A 22,474-nucleotide genomic window follows, 5' to 3' on the forward strand; every position below is an offset into this window, starting at 1 on the left:
CTCTGCCAGTCCAAATCCATTCCTCCTCCTGCTGTCATTACCAGACCTTGTCAGTAGTCCCTCCCCAGCCCTCCTGTAGCTCCCTTCAGACACTGGAAGGCCACTCCAAAGTCTCCTCCAAGCCTTCTCTTCTCCAGGCTGCAGAGCCCCAACTCTCTCAGCCTGTCCTCAGAGCAGAGCTGCTGCAGCCCTCTCAGCATCTTGGTGGCCTCCTCTGGACTGGCTCCAACAGTTCCATGTCCTGCTCGTGTTGGGGGCTCCAAAATTGCATACAGGACTCCAGGTGGAGTCTGAGGAGAGCAAAGGGGCAGAATCCCCTCTCTTGCCCTTGCAGCACTTGAGGCCTCTACAGCCCAGGGCTTTCTCCTCAGTGCAGTCTTCATTAATGTCAGCAGTGGAACTATCCTGTGCTCTGCTTGAGGCTGGAGACTTAGGGGAAAATTAGCATCATCATTTAATTAAAGATAGGTCGTAACAATAAAATGTGCCTGGTGTGGGATTACAAAGGGAACCTTCCTTATGGAGTTCCCTGGCTGTCCATCCCCTGGCATGGCATTTCCTCTTAAAACACACCAAACCATGAGGGAAGTCTGCGGTGTTATCATTCAGCCTGACGCTGACGTTTCTCCTGCCCAGGACTCCCCTCTCTGGAGCTGAAGGATCAGCTGTCAGCAGCGGCAGGGTGCACTGCAGCCTGCTCACTGCCGGCCCGGGGCGAGGGAAGTGTGGCTGAAGGACTCTGCTCTGCGGTGAGCATGTGCAAAGTGCAGCTCTTCGGGGAGTTAGGAGTTAGAAAGCTTCCCTTGGGCACTACAGTGATGGCAAATTGCAGTCCTTGATGGTATTTGGGGAAGATGAAGTGTTCTGGCTGCCACTACCTGTAAAAAGGGTTGCTTAACATCATCTGGAAGAGGAGGATGCACAGGATTTCCTCACAGGGAATGCATGGACAACACCCAGAGCAGAGCTTCCCTTCTCAGCTGGGTCGGCAACCACCTTGCAGCAAAGGCTCTGCCCATGAGCATCCCTCCCCAAGCAACTAGAGGGGCAGGAGAGCAGGCTCCAGTGCTGCTGGGCCTCAGCAGACACCGCTGGAGATAGAGAACTGCTTGCATTTAGAATCACAGAATCAGCCAGGCTGGAAGAGAGCTCCAAGCTCAGCCAGCCCAACCTGGCACCCAGCCCTGGCCAACCAACCAGACCATGGCACTAAGTGCCCCAGCCAGGCTTGGCTTCAACACCTCCAGCCACAGCCACTCCACCACCTCCCTGGGCAGCCCATTCCAATGCCAGTCACTCTCTCTGACAACAACTTCCTCCTAACATCCAGCCTAGACCTCTCCTGGCACAACTTGAGGCTGTGTCCCCTTGTTCTGTTGCTGCTTGCCTGGCAGCAGAGCCCAACCCCACCTGGCTACAGCCTCCCTGCAGGCAGCTGCAGACAGCAATGAGCTCTGTCCTGAGCCTCCTCTTCTGCAGGCTGCACACTCCCAGCTCCCTCAGGCTCTAGAAGTAGGTGCGGAGCATTGCAAAGTGCTTGACTTGAGAGTGAACAATCCTCTGCATGTAAATGGTTAGCAAACACCTCTGCTTCCAGCCGGAGTGAGCAAAAGGCTTTGCTTTCCCTGCCTTCACACAGCCCCTGCTTGCTTTACATTGCTTTTAAGTTCAGCCTAGCAGAGGAAAACTGCTCAAGTTCTAACTTCTTGACATTACCGTCGGTGTATTTCCACGAAGCTGAGCAGTGAGTGTTATGAAGCAGCTCAGGCATGCTGGACATAAAGGGAGATTTCCTTTTTTTCCCTTTCCCCCTTCAGCTGAAATATCTTTTGGCAATAAATCCCCTCCGGAAATGTGCTTTCCCTGATTCTCCGGCTTAATTAGCTCAAACAATGTCAGCGATGTGACAGTGGCCGCCGCGGGAAAGCTGGTAACAAAGAGCAGCCGTACAATGGGAGCCGTTCAAAGGCGGGCACCGGGACCCTGCCAAGGCAAGCGCGGGCTGGCCCCGGTGGCAGCACTGCTGCAGGAGGCACCGCTGCCGCCAGGCGCCTTCATCTCCGCTGCGCTTTGCTCCGCTCTTGAGCTAAATTTGCCAATCCCCCTGCAGCCTGCAGGTCACACGTCAGGATCTGCGGCAAGGAAGAGGCAGGGACTGCAACACGGGAGGCTTAAACTGGGCGTTAGGAAAAAACGTTTCCCAGGAGGCGTGATCAGATCCTGGACCAGGCTGCCCGGGGAGTGGCGGAGTCGCCAGCCCTGGGTGTGTTTAGAGGGGGTTTAGGTGTGGGGTTTGGGAATACGGTTGAGGGATGAACTTTGTGCAGTAGGGTTAGTGGTTGGATTGATGATCCCGAGGGTCTTTGCCAACCCAAATGATTCTGTGCTCCTTGCACTTGGGCTACGTTTGCTGCTATTGCCATAGGGAAAACCATGAGGAAATTGCCCCTCAGATGGGCAGTGCTGGCGGGAGGGAGCAGCAGCCCTGGTTGACAAGGCTGCACTCCCTCCTGCGCCCCTTCCCGAGGCGGCTCAGGCTGCCGTTTCCTTGCCATTCCTTCCCTGAGCTGTATCCTCCCCCCTCGCCCCAGCTAAGCACAGGGTCCCAGCCCTGCACATCCTCAGCAGTGGCTTCTGCAGATGAATGGTGAGCAGAAGGATGCACTGGCCCAGGCTGTGAGTCTTGTGAGTCTTCTTCTTGTCTTTCTTTGCTGCATTGCCCCTAGCAGGGTGAGTTCTCCAGGCTGAACAACCCTGACAATCTCAGCCTGTCCCCACAGCAGAGCTCTTCCAGCTCTCTGATGACTTTTGTGGCCTCTTCTGGGCTCACTCCAGTAGTTCTGTGTCTTTCCTGTGCTGAGGACTGCAGAGCTGGACACAGCACTGCAGAGAGGGTCCCAGCAGAGCAGAGCAGAGCAGAGCAGAGCAGAGGCAGAGAGTGTCCTGTGCTGGCCTGCTCTGTGAGTGCATGTTGCCAGCTCCTGGCCCTGCACCGTTCGCTGCCTTTCACTGCAGAAATATTTCCAGATCTCAATTTTCTTTTGCTTGCATTTGAAGCTTGAGTCTTATCCCTTCTGTTCTCCAAAACTCTGTGGGCATGTCAGAGAACTGGCAGGATGGTAATGTCACAGGGACCCTGGCAGGGAAGTGCAAGTAGAGCCAGGAGCAGGGTTCTCTTACTCAGAGCATTTACACTTTGCTGGTCTGTTGCTGCTGTCATTACCTGTGTAACTCAAATGCCCTGCAGGAGAATGGCGAAATGGCTTTGGCAGAGTTGTGTTGACTCAGCAGTGTCTGCTGAAGACATGAAACCAGTCATAGAGCCAATCTTCATCCCTGCCTGACAGGCTGGGGCCAGGCAGGACGGCAGGCCTGGGCCTTAGCGCTCGGCTCCAGACGCACTCTGCTGCCAAAGGCTTGTGCCCTGCCCGCACAGCCCTTCCACACGCACCTGGCCCTTCAGGAGAGCTGAGAAAGCTCTAAAGCCAGAGGAATGCCTCCAGGAGAGCCTTCAGACAGTGCAGAGAAATAGCAAATCCAACCAGTTTGGGGGTCTAATGGCTTGTGTATGCCCAGTATCACATCAAATGGAGTAAAGAAAGCCCAACAGCTGTCTCTTGGGCTTATTCTCAGTGAAGAGCCAAGGGTCATGGGCTCACTTCTCTTCTGTGAGTTGCCTTTGAAGTGCAGGTGTCACTGGTTCCCCACAGGGCCCCTCGCAGAAGGTCCCCTGTGCTCTGAGCCTGTAGGTGGGCAGCTCTTTGTAGCAGCTCTGGCTCTGACTTTGGTGTTGCAAGGTGAGTTGTGATCTGACTGATCTGCTACGTCAGATTCCTCCCTCTGGCTCTGCTGAAACTCCAGGGCAGCCCTCAGCTGGGCAAAGCACAGCCACTCCAGCATTATTTCCACTCATGTTATTACAGATGGACTGACACAGGCATGGCCAACTTGCACTGCAGGCAGAGCAAACAAATGTGCACCATGGGCTGCTGTAATTGCAGCCTGCTTGCCAACCCAGACCACACCTAGCGATGCCTAGCAAAGGTGGCAGGCCCAGTGCTCGGGGGCAGTACATGCTGCTCCTTTCCCAGCAGATCAGAGTGTGAGAGTCTGCAGAGCAGAGCATGGCTTTATGCAGCAGGTGTGAAAGCGTTTCCCACACCAGTGCCACAGCAGTCAGTGGCATGGCTGCCGCTGGCCAGCAGAGACAGCACTTCAGTGGAGGAAGGAGTGCCTGTGTGCAGGCAGTAGCTGTGGGAAGGCAGGAGGAGCTCTCAGGGGGTGGCAAAATCTGGCATGTCTGTCATGTGTCTGTCAACGGTGCTGAGCAGCCACCTGTGTCCTGCATCCAGCTCTCCAAACAGCTCCATCACTTAGGGAGGAAACCAGTTCCTGGGGGCTTACGGAGCTGTTGCTGAACGCCATTCACTAGGCTGAGCCGCGCTCGTTGCTGCCTCTCCAGCCCTGGGTGTCAGCTCCTGCTAGCAGCACGGTTCTGGAGGCAGAGCCCTGCCCGAGGGGAGGCTGCACAGCTCCTTCTGCCTCTGCTCCTGCAGCCAGGCAAGCAGCTGCGGTCCCGGCGGAGCCGCACCACAGGCGCAGGTGTGCGCGGGAGGCTGGGGTGCGCACCTCCCTTGGTTTGCCCCCGCAGGGGATGACAGCAGTCTGGGGGTCTGGGGCTGATTGTTCTGCCTTCTCCAAAAGAGCTCCCCCAGGGCTCTGGCGCTGTTTGGGTTGTAACTTCTGAGGCTCTGCAGCTGGAGATCTGCCAAGCCTCTGCCTCTAGGAGATACACGCTCCCATTACCGGCAGTCTGCCGCCCCCACCCCACTCGTGCACAGGGTTTCAGGCAGGAGCTGCTGCTCTTTCTGGGCAAAGTGTTGCTCTGCAGGCTCGCAGCAGCCGTGCCTGAGCTGCCACACACCCAGGGGAGGCAGCAGGCCTGCCGGGCACCTCTGGCTTAGCAAAACCTCTGCATCCTACTGCTCTGTAGGTAGGGAGGCTCTGTGCCTCGAGTTCAGTGAGTTCGGGTGGGCCTGGCGTGCCTGGAGCTGGTGGGAGAGCTCTGTGAAGGGAGCCGTGGCTGTAGCATCACTTTGCCTCTTCTCCGTGTGCAGAAGCCTTGTTCTGGCTGAGGAACCACGCCTTGGTCTCCTTGCCAGCTGGCGTCTTGCACGACTCCTGGTCCCAGGACACTGATGAGAAAAAAATCAGGACACAGTTGATGAGATTCAGGGCCCTAGGCAAGATGTCAGAGCCCAGAGACATCTCATCACAGACCGAAAGCTCGACCTGTGCGAGCTCCCCTTCCCCAGGTCAGGTCTGAAAGCAGGGCAGGAGTCCCACAGCTTGACCCAAAGTAGGGCTCTCCTTCACCCTCACGCAGCAAATGCTCTTCTTGCCTCCCGGCTGTTTGCTGCCATTGCCTGCTGGGCTGCCAGCTCCTGACCACAACGTCGGCAGCAGCAGCACACCAGCGTCTGAGCCTCAGCCACTAGAATGCAGACACTGCCCAGTCTGGCACCTCGGTGTGAGCCCTCCCTCCTTGGTGGCTTGAACTAAATACAACCTGGAGTGGCTGAGCTGTGGGCACATGCTCCTCACTACACTATGACTTCTGTCCCAGAGGGGTAATTGTCCAGTGCCAAAGTCCTCTGCTGGCGTAGAGAGCAGAATAAGGCAAGTGAGAAGGTTCACAGCATTTTGCAGCCAGCCACTGCACTTGCTGCTAACAGTGAGTGTGATGTGGGCTCCAGAGCAATGCTCGGCAGGTAGCCTCCCACTCCCAGCCCAGCCCATGACAGTGGGACAAGCTCCTGTGGGCCCCCGACAGAGCTTGGCTAGAAGCCAGAGCACCAACTGCTGGTGGGACAGCCAAACCCAGGGCAGCCAAGGAGGCTGCTGTCCCTGCTCTGCAGGGTCCCACTCCCCACCAGGGCTTTGCTCTGACCACCCCAGACGTGCTGGTTCCCACTCTCTGCCAGAGCCTACTCCCACAGCAGCACTCTCCAGGCTTGATCTTCAAGGTGACTTTGGCCAACTGCTTTGAAAAACGCAAGCTCCTGCCAAGTGCTCCACGCTTGTGGCTGCTGCTGTGCCTTCTGGAGCCATGACTGCAGAGTGCACCCAGTCCTTCCTTTGTGGAGCTCAGACGTGCATTTGGGGTGTTCTTTCCAGCTCCCCAGAGCAAGGCTGCCTTTTCAGTGTGTTACTGCAGCTTGATTATGGCACTGCATTTTCTAATTATTGCTTAGCTTTATTGGTTGGTAGCTTCAGCACTGCTTGGAAACTTCTGTGTCAGATCTGGGCTGGAGAAATAGGAAAACATTTGGATACTGGTAGAGAAGTTTTGATTATGGAAAATTGTTTTTATTGTTTTCCTGGAAATCAGCATATGAAAGAGGAAGAATCAGACAAAGCAGAGCAATTAAAGGACAGCCTCTGGTACCTCCCTCCCATCTTTGGGAGAATTGCTTCAAACTGAGACACAGCATCCTGGCGAGGCTGCTGCCCACAGCTTGTGCTGACTTGCTGGGAGTGTTCTGCCCTGTCCTCTCGGGCTTCCTCTGGTGGTCAGTGCCACATGAGCTGCTTAAGTGAGGAACTGCAATTTAGGAATGGTATAACAGATGATTCCCATAGCAGCATTCCCACAGTGTCTCAGCATCTCAGACCCTGGCTGTACTTAGAGAACGGCTCCTTGGGGGTGTTCAGCCTGGAGAAGACTCCAGAGGGACCTTAGAGCTGTCCTCTGATACCTGAAGGAGTCCTGCAGGAAGGCTGCAGCGAGACTTTTCATCAGGATGTCTAGAGACAGGCAAAGGGGGAATGGTTTGAAGCTGAGGCACAGCAGGGTTAGACTGGAGATGAGGAAGAAGTTCTCGAGTGTGAGGGTGGTGAGACTCTGGCACAGGCTGCCCAGGGAGGCTGTGGCTGCCTCCTGCCTGGGAATGTTGAAGGGCAGTTTGGATGAGACCATGGCAGGGGAGTTGGAGCAGAGGTCCCTTCAAAGCTGACCCATTCTGTGATTCTGTAGTCTCTTTTCTGGATCATTAAGGAGGTGATTTTGAATTTCTAAACTGCAGATACTTGTGAAAATATTTCATCTGAATAAGATGGACTCAGCACCCCTTGAGTGCTGTGTCCAGTTCTGGGCTCCTCAGTTCAAGAGAGATGTTGAGGTGCTGGGAGGTGTCCAGAGCAGGGCAGCAAGGCTGGGGAGGGGCCTGGAGCACAGCCCTGTGAGGAGAGGCTGAGGGAGCTGGGGGTGTGCAGCCTGCAGCAGAGGAGGCTCAGGGCAGAGCTCATTGCTGTCTGCAGCTGCCTGAAGGGAGGCTGTAGCCAGGTGGGGTTGGGCTCTGCTGCCAGGCACCCAGGGACAGAACAAGGGGGCAGAGTCTCAAGCTGTGCCAGGGCAGGTCTAGGCTGGATGTGAGGAGGAAGTTGTTGCCAGAGAGAGTGATTGGCATTGGAATGGGCTGCCCAGGGAGGTGGTGGAGTGGCTGTGGCTGGAGGTGTTGAAGCCAAGCCTGGCTGGGGCACTTAGTGCCATGGTCTGGTTGGTTGGGCAGGGCTGGGTGCTAGGTTGGGCTGGCTGAGCTTGGAGCTCTCTTCCAGCCTGACTGATTCTGTGATTCTAAGACATTGCTCATTAATATTAATATTTATTAAGATTATTGTTATTAAAGTGCTGCTGATGGCAGAGGGGTGCAATCTAAATTCTGGTGGGTTGGTGCTTGTCAGTTCCTTCCCCCCTTTGGAAATCAGTGAGAAGTTTATCCATAGCTTATCATCCACATTTAGCATTGTGCTTAATAGCTGATGACATGATATGACCTGTGGGGATAAAGCAAGTGAAGGACTTACAGGAATGGGAGCCTAGACATCCAGGGGAATAATCCAAACCTCAGCTACTCCTTAGAAGGAAAAATGAGGAAAGTGATGCTGAGAGAAGCCTGAGGGTGATAGCAGAGAGTGCATGAAATGTAACTGAGCAGAAAAAATGAAAAGGAGAAGGAAATTTTTGGCTGCAGAGTCAAAGACACCTCCTGGAAAAGGGAAGAAAAGATCCCACTCCATATGGCTTTGGTGTGACCACACTTGGAATACTAAATTCACTCCTGGCTACCCTATTAGCATCTAAAAGGACAGGTTCAGTGGAGAGCAAGCAAGGTGTCTGAGGGGTTGTCTGGGCTGACTGTTAAGGGGAGATTAAAATAGTTGGGGGGTGCACAGGGGCACCTTTAATTCCCATGGAGCAGTGCTTTAGTTTCTACTCCATCCCTTTCCCCTCCATTTTAAGCAGCCTCCTTACACAGCAAGACCTCATGGGCGAGCGTGCAGCAGTCTGGCCCGGGGATGTGTGCAGCAGCTCAGCAGGGAGCAGGGCAAGCTTCGGCAGGCAGCTGCCTGTGTTGGAGGGGCTCTTAGCTCCACTGGGCATCACTTGCAGCAGGGTGGTGGTTTTTAAAGGCAGAGTTGTGCAGGAAGATGAAAAGTTGCTGCCAGGGCTGTTAGGGTATTGCTCACTCTGGAGAGCGAAGTGGTGCAGCTCTCCATACCCTTACGGCTGTGCTTGCCAGGCGCAAGGCACTGTGCCCGGGAGAGAAACCCTGCAGTGGGCAGAGGGTTCTCTAGGTGGCCTTGTGGGCGGCTCTTGCTTCTGCTTGCCGTGACTTACAAACTCTAATGAGAGGCAAGGAGTTGCAGGACAGCCTGGCAATAATGTGCCCCACTGTCTGCTGTGTGATTGGGCCAAAGCCCAGGCAGTTCCTCAAGTGCACCTCAGGGACTTGTCATGGCCCCTGTGCTAAATCTCCTACAGTCCCATCCCTACCTGCCTGGGGCAGTGAAACGTCCCAGTGTAAACAAGAGCTCAGTGACCCTCAGCTGCAGCCTCTAATGGCAGGGGGGGAGACTGTGGCCACGCTGGAAGCATGGTTTAGATGAGCTCTGTGCTGTGTTTGAGTCTGCCAAAACCTCCCTGGGACTGCTGCTTTCACAGTTTCTCTGCCATGCCCTCTTCAAGTAGCATCTTCTGCTTCCTTACTCAGACCCAGGGCTTCAACCCAGAAGTGAATCACGAGGGCAGGCTGAGACAGTTGGAGTTGTTTAGCCTGGAGGAGAGAAGGCTCTGGGGAGACCTTAAATGTGGCCTTTTGGCACTTAAAGGGGGTGTGTAAGAAAGCTGGGGACACTCTTTTTAGCAGGGCCTGTAGCAACAGGACAAGGGGTGATGGCTTTAAACTGAAAGGAGGGAGGTTTAGACTAGCCAGAAGGCAGGCATTTATTACACTGAGGGTGGTGAAAGGCTGGCCCAGGCTTCTCAGAGAGATGGTTGAAGCCCAGGGTCAGGTTGGACTTTGGCTGAAGATGTCCCTGCTCACTGCAGGCAGGTTGGACTAAGTGACCCTTCCAGTCCAAAACACTCTGTGGCTTTGTGATCACTTTGTTCGGGGAAGCAGTGCAGGTCTGTGGTGGGCAGCTCTGCAGCCACTCGGCAGCGAGGGCAGGCACTGGCCAAGCAGGGCTCCTGCGCTGCGCTGACCCCCAGGCACACCCCTGCAGAGTGCTCCTTGCATTCCCCAGGCTGCCCTCTCTTCCAGGCTTTGCTGGCACCACCTGCACTTGGCAGAATGGCTTCTGTGCCTTTCAGTGCTCAGCTCTCTGCTGAGTTCAAGCACCTGCTTCTCCACACTGTGCAGGCTTGGCTGTAAATGAGTGCTGGGGCTGGAGGTGGTTTGGCTTCCCATCAGTGCGTTCAGCAGTGGGCTCTCAGCCTGCTCTTCCCCCACTGCAGTCATCACACAAGGACAGCAGCAGGCCTGCTTTTCTCCTGAGCTCAGCACAGGTCATTCCCTCAGCCTGGGCTCCCCAGGAGAAGTCATTTCACAGAATCATATAATCAACCAGAAGAAGACCAGGAAGAGAGCTCCAAGCTCATCCAGCCCAACCTAGCACTCAGCCCTGGCCAATCAACCAGACCATGGCACTAAGTGCCCCAGCCAGGCTTGGCATCAACACCTCCAGGCACAGCCACTCCACCACCTCCCTGGGCAGCCCATTCCAATGCCAATCACTCTCTCTGACAACAGCTTCCTCCTAACATCCAGCCTAGACCTGCCCTGGCACAGCTTGAGGCTTTGTCCCCTTGTTCTGTCCCTGGGTGCCTGGCAGCAGAGCCCAACCCCACCTGGCTACAGCCTCCCTTCAGGTAGCAGTAGCCAGCAATGAGCTCTGCCCTGAGCCTGCTCTTCTGCAGGCTGCACCCCCCCAGCTCCCTCAGCCTCTCCTCACAGGGCTGTGCTCCAGGCCCCTCCCCAGCTTCATTTTGTATTTAGTCATTCTCCCTCCTTTCAGTGCAAATCTACTGCCCTGAAAAAAAACACATCCATATTAAATTACTGCCTTCCAAAAATAGGCTGGGAAAAAGCAGGTGATGGATCCTTTCACTTAGTTTTTAATCACTGTAAGGCACCATGTTTCAGCTGTGAAATTGGCTGTACTGGGAAACTTTGCTTCCCTAAAGAGGAAACTTCTTGTGTGGAACTGAAAAAGAGCTTCAGGGCTTACTGCAAAGACCAGATTTGTGAGACCCACAGACCTCTGAACTGAGGTCTGTGAAAGCCTGGACCAAGTCAGGGTCAGCCAACCTGCATCAGTCTGACAAGAAGAGTTTCCATGCACTGTTTCTGCTGCGGGGATCTTTGTGCTTCTTGTTACCAAACACATTCTTAGTAGCAGAGTTAACAACTTGCCCAGTGTTCACCCTTAATGATAGCCATTGCATTTTTGCTCCTTTTCAATACCTTCCCAATAGAAAATGTTCTCACTGTTTGTTTATGAAGAGTCAGGAGCAGGCAAGTTGGTTTACAAACAGCAGCAGAGAAAGCTTTGCTCCTCCTGCCATATTCGTTTTACCACTCATATTCTCCTTGCCCTCACTCACCGGGCACAGCTGACACGATGGGAACGAGCAGTGCAGAGAGAAAAGAGGCTGAGCACAGGGAGAAAGAACAAGCAGGAACTTTGTTCTGAGCTATTCAATGGAGTAAGGGCTGGGGGAAGTTAATCATAGTGCACAGGTTGCATTCAGGAAAGCCTCTCTTCCTAATTCAGTCCAAGCAAAACCAGGCAGGAGCCTCTGCAGCAGGAACTCCAGCTCTGGAGAGCTCTGTAGGTGGCAAAAATCAGGAGGAGGTGGAAGAAGAGAGGTTAGGGTAACAGTCCTCTTCAGAGCTTGGAGATCCACAGCAGAAGGCAGAGGTGAGCAGGCTGGGCAGGAGGTGCTGTAGCCATTCTGGCAGGCAGGAACACATCTCTCCTTGTCCTGGATGTTGGACACTCCATTGTGGCACTGGTGGGGTGTTCTGGGAGAAGAGAGAGCTTTTCCTTGGAGCTCCCTGGGCATCTGGTCACCCCCTTCAGAGAGGTCCCCTAGGAATCTTTGTCCCCATTTGTAGAGAAAACTGGAGCTTAGTTGAATGTTGGCCTCATCCTGTGACAAACACAGCATCACCTCCCACCAGCAGCCAGTTTAGTGTGCATCTTTCACTAGGCAGCTGACTGAGGTGCCAGACACTTGGCCAGCTTTGCTGAGTGAGAGCTGTCAGCCCCACAGCTGTGAGAGGGGCAGGGCTCACTCTCTGTTGCAGTGGTTTTGTGTGTATCTGTAGCACAGGCAGATACTGGGTACAGGGAAAAGCCCACGCAGGGGCCTGCCGCGGAGCAGGGCTGGACAGAGATACACAACGGCTGCCGGCACTTGCCTCTCACACCCATGCATGTGGTGCCAGGGATTAGACATGGAGTGATGCAAGGCAGGAATAGATTGCATTTATGGAAATCATTCCTTTTCCTTCTCTGGGAACCACTTGAATGTAAATAATGTTTTCATTTCTAAATTTCAAAGCCCTGCCCTAAGAATGGGCAAGAACCACTATCTGCATTGACAGTTGCAGAAACAAAGAGCAGAGTGTTTTAAGCAGCAGTCTAAGGTCACATGGAGTAAATTAAGTCAAACCTCATCTCCCAGGCCTGCCTTTCCCTCGAGAGAGCACAGCACTCACAGACTTTGAGCAGCCTCAGCTCCTCAGTGTGCATGCTAATGGCATGGGCAAGCCCCGGCTGCCACAGAGAGGGACTGAGGTTTCAGAGGATCAGTGCCTTTGCTTACTTGTGTGAGGTTAAAACTCCCAGACAAAGGCAGTTGTGTTTCTTCTGTTAGCCTTCTGCTGTCCGAGCCCTGGGGTATGCTGGGGTGATGCTTGCCAGGTATTTCCACCTCTGACAGGAGGAGTGGGCAGGAGGGTGGTGCCAACCGAACAGCATCTAGAGGCTGCAAAGGGAACCAGAAGCTGTGGCGCCTGTGCCTGCTGCTGGCGTATGCTGGTGCGCCAGCTCTCTCGGTGATCTGGCCCCGCTCTAGCCCGCCAGCAGGTCTTCCTTCCAGAGCCACAGCAGTTCCCAGGGCTGTCTCCTGAGCCTGGTGAAGGTCCCCCACTGCCTCAGGTTGGGTCCTCTAGAGCCTTCTGATAGCCCAGAGCAGAGCACAGAAGTGTGGGTCGCGCCAAGCTGCCTGAGCCCGCAGCGCGGCTCTGAGCAGGGCTCCCCCAGCTCTCCTGCAGCCGGAGCTGCCCTTCCCCAGTGTCACCCAGCCCCTGCCCGGGCTGCCTGCCTGGGCTCGCAGCTGCCCTGGCCACCTGAAGCAGGCTGCTGGTCCAGAGCGGGGCAGGCTGCTGCTGCTCGGATTGCTGGAGGGGCAGCCCTGCGCCGCGAAGCTTTACATCAGGTAGGGTTTATTTGCATGCCTGCGACTTTGTGCCAGCTGCAATTCACAACTCTGAAGCAGTGAGTTCAGCAAAGAGCTCTTTCTTTTTCTTTCTTTGCTTTTTTCCCCCCTCTTAAGACCTGTCTTTCTCAAATGTCTCCAAATTAGACAATCGCTAGGGGCACTGATAGTTGTTTTCCTTTTAAGTCAGAGGCACTATTTGCTTTTTCAGCTCCTCAGTTGTTTTATCTTTCATTGTGTTGGATCGTTTTGAAAGCCATATTTCCCACTGAAAAGTCGTATCCCATTATCTAGGAGGGGATTTGAAAAGGTCGGTGTTAAAAGCAAACACAGGCTGGAACAACCCCGGCACTCAAGCCTTCAGCACTAACTAACCCGTGCCACGGGAAGGTTAATTAGACTTTAAGCAAATGCACAGGCACTACACGTGGCGTGCTACTGATAAAATGACGTTGCTTATAATAGATTAAATTATAGGAGAACCTCGTGGAGGCATTAATCATGGGTGAGCCACTGGAAAAAAGAAAGGCAAAGTTGTGTTTAGTCAGGGTGGACTCTGTTGAAGTTAATAAACAAGAGAATGTGATGTGCTCTGCTGTGTGGCCATCGGCAGTTGTGCTGCAATGCATGTGCCTGCGTGTTGTGCCAACAGCAGCTGCAGGTGTGGGACAGCAAGGGCAGTAGCTGGGTGGTCTCTCAATTAGCAGGGTGTTAATACACTTTTCTAGGGGAAGCATGAGTCACCAACCCTGGGTGTGTTTTGAAGTCGTTTGGATGTGGTGCCTGGGGATATGGCTTAGGGTGCACCTTGTAGAGTAGGGATATGGGCTGGACTTGGTGACCCTGAAGGGCTTTTCCAACTGGAATGTTCTGTCATTCCGTATCAGTGGTTTATCCTTGCTGTGCCAGGTCTGTTGGTATTTAGGTACTGGAGCAGATGTGGTATATAGTGGGGAGAAGCAGACCTGGGCACTCAGAAAACTGAACTGAAGCTGAAGCTGTTATGTAGCTTTGGTTTCCCTCTCCGAGCCATAGAACCACGCACTTGCTGGAGCATGGGAAATGGAGTGTGTGGTGTTACTGGATCCTGGCTGCAGCAGAGTGCTGGACTGTGTGCCCTGCATGTTGTATGGGCATGAACAGGCTGTGGTAATGGAAACGATCAGCCTGACCTGAGATCCCACTTCTTGTTTTCCAGATAATCTGTTGGATGTGACTGCTCAGATTTCTTCCTGCTGCACCCCTCGAAAATGCTGCAGATGCTTTGGCGACAGTAAGCCTGAAGGTGCAGCAGCAGGCAGAACCCGTGTTGCTCGCACATGAATAGCCTTTCAAGCCTGCAGAGCCTCCAGGCAGCTCCCTTCTGCCCCCCTCAAAGGAAGCCATGAAATGCATTTGACACTACCGCGGTGTCATTAGCCAGAACTGCCCCGGCCTCAGCCCCATACGGTGCAGCAGCAGCCCCTGCCTCCGGAGGAAAGCACACAGCTGCTCTCTTGGCCTGGCTGCTGCTGGCAGTGCAGGAGCCCAGACAAGTGAAAATCCCCTGCTTGAATGAAGTGGAAGGAGAAGAGCTTAAAGCAAACTTCCATGAGGTATGTCAGGAAGACACAGACATAACCACACCATGAACGTGCTTCTGCAGACTGCTTCCTCGGAAGGAGCAGGCAGCATGGAGTCATCGCAGCCCTGCTCTGAGATCTTAGAGGTAAGGCATTACAGAGTCCCAGACCAGAGAAACTTGGCTCACATTTCAGCTGGCCATCAAATGTGTTCCATCTGCATGAGGCTGCAGCCTGACCCGGCTCCCCTGAGTAGCACCTGATGCATGAAAGCATCACTGCCCTGCACAGAGAGGCATCTCTCAGGGCTGTTATACACAACACAGATGCACCTCCTTTCTTTGCTTTCCTCTGAAACACAGCCCTCCCTCAGACTGAGCCCTTAGGAGGCTGTCTCTGTTATCACAAAGCTGGAGCCCATCTTTCAGGGGTTTGCAGGCAGCCTGTGTCAGCCCAGAGGAAGGGAGGCTCTGGCAGGCTGTCTTCCATCTTCTCAGCCCTTCTGATCTCCAGTTCTGCTGCTAAGGTCAGTAAAAAGAGACAGCAGTGATTATGCAGGAGCCAGCTCTGAGGGATTATGCTGTTTGCCAGTAGTAACAGTGAGATCTGTATGTGCAAATCTCTTCTCCCTGTGCAGTGGAGCTGTGCTCCAGAGTACCAGAGGGATCCTGGCAGGAAGCACTTCCAGAGCAGCCTACCTTTGGGGGAGTTTGTGGCTGAGCTGCTAACAAGCCCAGTGCTTTGTGAGAACTCAGGAGTGGCAAGGCACAGACCCCTGGGCCCTCTCTGCTAACAAACCAGCTGAGATACTCTGCAGTTTTGTCAGTGACCTGGAAGAAAATACCAGCTCCTTGCTGGTAGTGTTGGCAGCTGGCACAAAGCCTGGAGTGGAGGAAGCAGGGAGGTCACTGATGCCTGCACACAGCATGTTCTCTGCTGCACCCCAACCTAAAGGTGTAAAGAAGCTGTGGCTGTAGAAGGTCATTAAAGAATCAGGGACTCTGTCTTGCAAAATAAGGACAGCCTGGATGTGGAACCATCAGATTACAGTGATAGGCTGGGTTGAGCTGCAAGGGACCTGTAAAGGTCATTCAGTCCACCCCCCTGCAGTGAGCAGAGACATCTTCAGTTAGATCAGGCTTCTCAGAGCCCTGTCCCACCTGATCTTGGATGCTTCCAGGTGTGTTCCAACTTCTGAGGAGATGCAGTGGCCAAAAGAGCAAGGCTGGGAGAACTCTGGAGTACAGAGGCTGCACTTTGTACTTTGGGTCTGGTTCATGCCATGGAGGCAAAGCCCATCTGTGAATCCTAACCACCCTGCAGCCTCATTCTGTGAAAGCAGCCTGTCAGCTGGGAGCAACCCCACTTTTGGAGACCTGGGAGAGCAGAATTCAGGGGTCTGGACAACACTGAGATGGGGATCTATGGGGTGACCTGTAGAGATGTGCTGCATTCAGCCATCACCATGCCTCTGCGTGTGCCTCCTGTGGTCTCCAGTGGGACACAGAGGCTGCCAGACCTTGAGTTCCCACTACTGAGCAGCAGCCTTCTGTGCTGTGGTGTCCAGAGGGAATGTGTGGAGGTGGTAGGGAGCCCAGCAGCTTCAGCCCACTGCCTCCCCTTGCGTGGATCTCAGGCACAGTCTAGGTGCAGCTACTTTGCCCCGTCCCAATGCCTGCCGTCAGGAAAGCTGTTAGCAGCTGTGAGGCAGAGCAGGTGTGGAAGCTTTGTGCAGCAGAGGAAGGCTGACACTTTCTCACAGAGCAAAGCTCTGGTCTGATCAGCTTCTAAGGGGAGAGCTAGCTTGCTCTGGGCTGGGTGGTGTAGGAGCCAGAGGAGTAATGCCGGCCAGGAGCTGCACACTGGAACTGGACGAGTTGAGGCTGGTGCTGCTGTGCTCAGAAGTGCTGGTGTTTGACTACTACAGCAATCTCCCAGAGGTTTGCTGGGTTCTTTGACCCTGGCAACTTTTAGACTGGATTAGGTTCTTTCTAGATGAGGTTCAGATGAGTTGAGCATAGCAGTACCTCTGGCCTCCTAGCCTGTAAGTCCCTGAAGCCCACTCTGAATCTTCTTTTCTCTTCCCCTGTCCCCTACAGGAGCATCAGAGATGCTTTTGCTGGCTTGCCTTCCAAAACTGATGCTCCAGAGGACAGTCACAGGCTATGCTAGTGAGATGTCAAAGGAATTCATCCCCTCTGTGATACTATATTGCTGGGCATGATGAAGACTTAAGGTAGACCTGAAGGGAGAAATCACACCAGCTCCCTTCCGTCATGCAGGCCAGGAATAAATCTGGAACTTCCCACTTAAACACACATTTGCCTCTTGCAAAGAGAGCCAGAGAGCAAAGGTGCAGCTGTCTGAGAGTCTCTCTAGATTGGGAAGTCTCATCTGGGGATGGGGGATCTTCCAAATGCTCACCTGGCAAAATCAGCTGGGGATGGCAGTGTCAAGGAACTGGGCTGTCAGCCTGCGAGGCCATGCAGAGGCTTTTGGAAAGCCTGAAGCTGAGGCAGTTCCTGCTTGTTATTTTAAGTGTGAATGTGATTTCAGGCTCAGGAAAGACAAGAGGTAGTTGGTGAAGATCTGTCTAGCCACATCTAGGATCAGCAAGAAATTCAGGTTCTCCTATCCCCTTCAGCCTTGCCACAGAAGCAAGACAAGCTCCTTGTGAGTGTTGGGCTTTATGAGGAGTTTAGCCCTCAGGGCCTCCCGATGTCCTGTGCCAGTTCCAGTGCCAGCTTTGTGATACAGATACATGCTCCCTGGAAGCCAGGCTGCTGGGGGCCACATTTCTTTTTGCTCATTTTACTCCTTATTGTTAAGGAATTGCAAATACATATACAAATCTGTGGCATCACATAAAAAGGGACAGAGATTGTCTGATGCTCACAGGGGCTGCCACAGGCTCTCCCACCAGAACACCCCAAATGGGTATTTTGGCAGAACATGGCTCTCCTGCAGTGCCCCTCTGCATCCCATGGTGAGCTCATCCCTTCTGAAGGATTTGCTTGTGCCTTCATGAAGCTAGTGAGGGGCCTGGAGCACAGCCCTGGGAGGAGAGGCTGAGGGAGCTGGGGGTGTGCAGCTTGCAGAAGAGGAGTCTCAGGGCAGAGCTCATTGCTGCCTGCAGCTACCTGAAGGGAGGCTGTAGCCAGGTGGGGTTGGGCTCTGTTCCCAGGCAAGCAGCAACAGAAGAAGGGGACAAAGCCTCAAGCTGTGCCAGGGCAGGTCTAGGCTGGATGTGAGGAGGAAGTTGTTGTCAGAGAGAGTGATTGGCATTGGAATGGGCTGCCCAGGGAGGTGGTGGAGCAAAGCCTGGCTGGGGCACTTAGTGCCATGGTCTGGTTGATTGGCTAGGGCTGGGTGCTAGGTTGGGCTGGCTGAGCTTGGAGCTCTCTTCCAACCTGCTTGATTCTGTGATTCTTGACTCCAGGTTCATTCACTGTTTGGTGTCCCCTTCCCACAGCACATACCTGAAGTTCAGATGGTCACAGCCTGTTTGCAGAGTCCACATCTCACCATGCACTTTGTTGGTGTGAGTTGCAAACAGGAGGAAAACCCAAGCTGTCTGGGGAAAGAGTTTCCATTTCATCTTGTGCTTGAGCTGTGCCTGCCAGGCTGGATGAGTCAGGTGGAGGTGATAACCATTAACACTGCATTTAAAAAGTTAAATATAATGCTTCTTGCAAACATCTGACTACAACCCACCCTGAAAACACTCATTGCTTAGCAGGTGAGGGAAATTATTAGCAAGAAGCTCTTTTGGATAGAAATATAGGCTTATTACTATGCATTTACAGCAGCTGGCACGAGCCTGGCTTGGTGCCAGCAAATCATGTCCTGCCAACACCATCCTCCCACTGGATCTGAGGGAAAACACCAGCAGGACAGGGTCACATTCTGCTCTCAGTCCCTGCCTGTGGCCCCTGCAGGGTTCTGTGCATGTGCATGCATGTAAAGGCCACAGTCCAAAGAGGAAGGGCAGGAGGGCAGGGGGATGTGTTTTGCTACCTCTCTGAAAGTTAGGGAAGAGTAAATGAACCAAAACTTAGAGGCAGGTGAAGGTCCTAGGTCAAATCAGGAGTGCTGGAGGGTGTGGTGGGGTTTGTCTTGTTGCTTGGTGCTGGGTTTTTAGTCTGCAGAACACGACATTACAGATGGCATCTTTGTCAGCTCCTGCATCTGCCCACATGCTGGGATCTTGGAGTGCAGCTGTGGTTTGCTGAGACCCAGGGTTGGTTGTTTGCTTTTTTTGTCCAAGAGCCTTCTCTGTGTGATTATGCTCTAGAGGTGTGCCATAGATTACACGCTCCATAACCAGGCTACAAGGAGAAAACACAACTCTGCACTTAGGAAACCACCTTTAATCCCAAGAGGAGCAGCTTCCAACACTGGCACAAGTTGCCATGGGAGGTTGTGCATGCCCCCTGCCTGCAGGTGTTCAAGGCCAGGTTGGATCAGGCCTTGAGCAACCTGGGCTGGTGGAAGTTGTCCCTGCCCCTGGCAGGGGATTGGAACCGGATGATCTTCAAGGTCCCTCCCAGCCCAAACCATTCTCTGACTCAGTCTTCAAACTCCTTTCTTACCGACTTGGTTAATCGTAGGGACAGAGCCTGCAAGCGTCAGGAGTGTTCCCTTTGCTGGGGGACAAAAAATGCTGATAATTACCATGAAGAGTGAAGCATTTGAACCCCGGGCAGGCTGCAGGGTTAGGCTTCGGGTGTGGAAAGCAGGCTGCTGCCAGCTGGGGGTGTGAGGGAATCCCGGGATCTCTCTCTGTTCCCAGCGGCCAGGGCATGCAAGGTTGTCAGCTCTTCAGTGTAATGGGGGTGAAAAATGCAGCCCATAAAGGCAAGGAATGAAATGGCCTCTGAGGCTTTCCAGGTAACACAAAAATCCCTGCTGGAGCAGTGCTCCCCTCGCACACATCCACCTGTGCTGGAGCGATGCAGGAGTCCCCTTGCAAGTCAGCGGCAGGAAGCAAAACACAAAGGGAAAGGTCGCACTGAGTTGGTGTAACAATCCCAATGAATCCTGGCATGCAGGGCTGCATTTCCAGTGGAAACATGAACTCAGAGGCTCATTCCCTTCCTCTCTGTGCTGCTTCCAAACACGGGTAGAGGGAATAGCTTTTGCTCAGCTCCATCCCCACACAGCACCGTGTCTCTGCTTGGACCTGGAAGTGCCTTTCTGTGTCTAGAAGCAGCACTTACTGAAAGCAGCTGTTGTTGACAAGAAAAACCACTTACATCCGAGTATGAAACACTGAAACAGGAGGGGAAGGGTAAGCAGTTCAGGGGGCACAATCAGTAACAAAGAGACTGCAAAGGATCTCTGGACAGGGAATTTGTCTCCCAAAAGCATTTCTCCTGAGCAAAACCGGAGTGGCTTTGGGCACTGCTGTTGCTTATAGGTGTGCCAGGCATGGGCCAGCACTCAGCTGTGTAAGGCTCTGGAGAAATGCAGAAGAGAAAGCCAAATCCTAGAGAGGAGCTCCTGGATGGAGGCAGGCAGGCAGCTGGGGAGCTGAGTGCCACAGATGGGTGATGTTACAAAGTCTGGGGCCCTGTTTCAGATGCACAGTGGTAAAATCCCTTCCTACCTCCCTCCATCAGCCCCAGCCCTGCCATCCCTCGGGCCTAAAGGAAATAAGCCTGTCTGTCGATGACTGAGCAGCACTGGAAGTCCAGGACAGAAGTCTAGTGAAAGACAAACAGTTAAAGTTTACTAAGTAGTTACAAACCACCAAAAACAGGTCTTAAAACGGGAACTGTCAGGCAAGCCCTTAATAACCTGTAATACTGCCAGCCCCACCTATAATTACAGCCCTGCTCTCCCCACCCTCTGCATGTCTCTTCCTTCCATGCATTGCAGCCTTGCCGGAGCACCGGCAGAGCCTCGGCAGTGTCTGCCGTGCCCCAGCTGAGCTGCCGAGGAGCTGCTGCAACACACACACCAAGTAACCCCGGCACAAATCCTAGCCAGAAGAACAAACCAACGATTCCAGCTCTGCCCACATCTTGCCTTGCTGATGCTGTCACAGCCCCAGTGCAGTTTGAGGCGCCCTTGAAAGACAGCATGTTAGAGGTACTGAGAGGAACACATTTAGCCTACATCACAGGGTCCCCATTAGGAGGTTTTGATGATCACATTACTCTGTGCTTTGTCTTCAGACAGAGGCTCCGCTGCCTTTTCCACCCACAAGCAAGGAAAAATGCTGGCCACACTCATTATCAGCCTCTTGGTTCAGATTTTCTCTCTGATGTGCAGCTGCTTCTCTTGGGTTCTCACTGCACCGGGATGTGTTGTTGTCGCCTTGTCCGTAACAATTTCCTTACGCTCCCGAAACAGCAGTCAGGGAGGCGACTGTGAGCCCCAGACTGCTGTGGCCTGAGAAATGTTTGAGAGGCAAGGGGCTGGCTGAATATTTCCTTTAGTCATTATGCTACAAGTTTGCTACCATTTGGGTCTGCTTTGTCATTGTCTTACACATTTGCTACCATTTGGGTGAGAGGATTTTTCTGAGTGCCATCAATGCCTCCTAAGCAGCATCCTGTGCTGAGCATCCTGTGCTGAGCATCCTGTGCTGAGCATCCTGTGCTGCTGTCCAGACCGGGGTGGCGTGCAGCTCATCCAGGCACTCTTGCCCTGCCCGTCGGAGCTGGAGTGCTTCTGAGCACCAGAGTCTGCAAGCAAGGGAGAGTTAACCAAAAAGCAATAAAAGGTGGGATGGATTTTCAAATAGATTTGTGAAACAAATTAGGGAGGGTTTGGAGAGACTTAATGCCTCAGCAAACAAGCTCCTGGGTACTTGCAGCAGTGAACCCCACAAATCACTGTGAGCCAGGCGTGGGGCTTTGGTTTGTGAAATATGCAGAAGTATCCTTTCAGCTACCAGGTCAGCTCTGTCCTGAGCCCTCCCTCTATGGGAAGGTCGGGAGCCAGAAGGGTTAAATATGGACCGACAAGAGGATGGAAGGAAAAGCAGCAGAATGGAGGTGTACAGAGGCCTTGAGGGACATCCCTAAAAGTCAGTATCAGTTTTTGCACTTCTTGCCCAGGACCAGATAGGAATTTCAAATAATTAATAGATTTGGCTCGCCTGCACTCCTCACAGATGTGAAGCTCATATTTAACTGTCTCCATGCCAAAAGCTTTGCTTCTTTTTCTGGCTCAAGCCTTCATCAGTTTGAAGATTCGTGCTGGAAGATTCATTATTTTACTCTTTCTCAGCCGTTTTCCCCTCTCCCGTCTCTGACCCTGCAATTCATGCGGTCACTCACTGAATAATGCAGCCTGAGCTTGCAAAACAACACACATGGGTGAAACTTGCTCATTACCCAGGCATGACAATATGTTCAAAACAAATGTTTTCCACAGCCAGTAGAAGCCCATGTGCTGCCTACTGCCATATCGGGAAGAGACATGAAAAGCTTTGCTTGCTGAATGCAGTGGCTTAGAGAGTGACATGGACAGGGCTCTGCCTCTGCCCCTCTGTCTGGCTGCAGCAGAGCCACTGAGGGGACTGCTGCCCTGTCACAGGGCCCTTGTGACAAGGCTCTTGGCAATCTGTGCTCCGCTCTCCTCCTTTTAGGGGCCAGATGTTTTGGGAGGAGGGAGTTTGCTGGCAACCTGATTCTTGTGGTTGTGGAGATCTTCAAAGGAGACTGTGCTGGCAGCTGCCATTCCCCCTTCTGCTGCAGATGCATCCATAGACAGACCTCCTGAGCAGCTCCTGCTTCGCCCTGCAGCACAAGCACAGCCATGTTCCAGACACTGCATCCTGTGTGCCACCACACCAGGAGACCTCAGCGCATTGTTTATGTGGCAGAGTGGCCTCGCTGTGCAGTGGCATTAGCTGGCTCCAGAAGAACAGTGATCTGAGACGTTGCATGGCTTCTACAGGGGAGCAGGAACTCCACAGCCACCTGGGGCATCCCCAGAAACCATAGCTTAGTGTCTGCCCCAGAGTATTTCGAATGCAGCAGGCCCCTGCCTGCAGAGACCCTCTATCCCCCCAAAAAACCCAGCCTCTGCTCCATTACAGCCTCCCACATGGCAGGGACACTGCCTGCGCTGCCCAGGTTGCCTCACGTTGGTCTGCTTTTCCCCAGAG

General features: G+C 53.5%; 1 long non-coding RNA gene across 2 annotated transcripts in view; it reads left to right on the plus strand.

The window, feature by feature from the left end:
* Positions 1–22,474, plus strand: part of LOC135189403 (uncharacterized) — a 147,531-nt gene that overhangs the window by 122,370 nt on the left and 2,687 nt on the right. For both annotated transcript variants that reach the window (XR_010308063.1, XR_010308064.1), the window contains exon 4: positions 13,989–14,498. This is a non-coding gene — a long non-coding RNA (uncharacterized LOC135189403). The remainder of the gene's footprint in view (positions 1–13,988; positions 14,499–22,474) is intronic.

This window comes from Pogoniulus pusillus, chromosome 32 (genome assembly GCF_015220805.1).
Source record: "Pogoniulus pusillus isolate bPogPus1 chromosome 32, bPogPus1.pri, whole genome shotgun sequence".
NCBI classification, from domain to species: Eukaryota; Metazoa; Chordata; class Aves; order Piciformes; family Lybiidae; genus Pogoniulus; species Pogoniulus pusillus.